This window comes from Tamandua tetradactyla, chromosome X, assembly GCF_023851605.1.
Source record: "Tamandua tetradactyla isolate mTamTet1 chromosome X, mTamTet1.pri, whole genome shotgun sequence".
NCBI lineage: Eukaryota > Metazoa > Chordata > Mammalia > Pilosa > Myrmecophagidae > Tamandua > Tamandua tetradactyla.
Genome location: NC_135353.1, coordinates 133724538 through 133726511, shown reverse-complemented (window position 1 = coordinate 133726511; position 1974 = coordinate 133724538).

The window sequence follows — 1974 nt, the reverse complement described above, 5'->3', positions numbered from 1 at the left end:
CCCTAAGTGAGCTTCATGAAACAAGAAGCCAGGAGAGAAAGCTAGCAGATGCCACCATGCTCATCATGTGCATTTCCAGTTGAGAGAGAAACCCTGAACTTAATTTAATTAATTTCCATTAATTAAAAAGACTATTTTGTCCCAGTTCAGTGGATTTAGGGGCCTTGTCAAAGATCAATTTACCATAGATTTGGTGGTCTATTTCTCCATTCTTGATTTGATTCCATTGGTCAGTACTTCTTTCTTTGTGTCAGTACCATGCTGTTTTGACCACTGTGTCTTTATAATAAGTTTTAAAGTCAGGATGTGATACTTTCCCCGCTTCGTTCTTTTTTAGGAAGCCTTTAGCCATTTTGTGACTCTTTCCCATCCAGATGAATTTGATAACTAGCTTTTCCAAGTTTTCAAAGTAGGTTGTTGGAAGTTTGGTACTATGTTGAATCTGTGGATCAATTTGGGTAGAATTGACATCTTAACTACATTTAACCTTCCTATCCATGAGCATGGAATGTCCTTCCACCCATTTAGATCTTCTTTGATTTCTTTTAGCAATGTTATGTAGAAGTCATTTACATCCTAGTTAAGTTCATTCCTAGCTACATGACTCTTTTAGTTGCTATTTTGAGTGGATTTTTTTTTGTTTAATTGACACCTTGGTTAGGTCATTGTTTGTGAATAGAAACATTACTGATTTTTGCACATTAATTTTATAACCTGCCACCTTGCTGAATTTGTTTATTAGCTCAAGTAAATAGTTTTTTTTTTTTTTTGCAGATTTCTCAGGATTTTCCAAGTATGGTATCATGTCATCTGCAAATAACAAAAAGTTTACTTCTTCCTTTCAATTTGGATGTCTTTTATTTCTCTTTCCTGTCTGATTGCTCTAGTTAGAACTTCTAGTACAATGTTGAATAATAGTGGTGTAAGAGGGCATCCTTGTCTCATTCCCAATCTTAGGAGAAAAGCTTTCAGTCTCTCACCATTGAATACAATGCTGGCTATGGGTTTTTCATATATACTCTTTATCATATTTAGGAAATTACCTTTGATTCTTATGTTTTGAAGTGTTTTATTGGAAAAGAATGTTGAATTTTGTCAAATGCTTTTTCAGCATCAATCGAGATGATGATATGATTTTTCCCTTTCGATTTCTTAATGTGCTGTATTACATTAACTGATTTTTCTTATGTTGAACCGTCCTTGCATTCCTGGTATAAACCTCACATGGTCATGGTGTATAATTCTTTTGTTGTGCTGTTGGATTCAATTTACTAATATTTTGTTGAGAATTTTTTCATCTGTGTTCATTAGGGAGATTGGTCTGTATTTTCCCGTTCTTGTAGCATCTTTACCCAGTTTGGGTATTATAGTGATGTTAGCTTTATAAAATGAGTTAGGTAGTATTCCTCTTTCCTCAATTTTTTGGAAAAGTTTGAGCAGGATTGGTGTTAGTTCTTTTGGGAATGTTTGATAAAATTCCCCTGTGAAGCCATCTGGCCCTGGCCTTTTCTTTGTAGGAAGATTTTTGATGACTAAATATCTACTTGTGATTGGTTTGTTGATATCTTCTATTTCTTCTTGAGTCAATGTAGCTTGTCTGTATGTTTTCAGCAGTTTGTCCATTTCATCTAAGTTGTCTAGTTTGTTGGTGTATAGTTGTTCTTAATATTCTCTTATGATTTTTAAAATTTCTTCAGTGTCTGTGGTAATGACCCCCCTCTCATTTCCTATTTTGTTTATTTGCATCCTCTCTCTTTTTTTCTTTGTCAACCTTGCTAGTGGCCAATAAATTTTACTGGTTTTCTCAAAGAGCCAAATTTTGGTTTTCTTGATTCTCTCTGTTATTCTTTTGTTCTCCTGTTCATTTAACTTTGCTTTAATCTTTGTTATTTTTCTTATTCTATTTCCTTTAGGGTTTGTTTACTGTTCTTTCTCAAGTTCCTCCAGGTAAGCAGTTAAATCCTCAATTTTTGC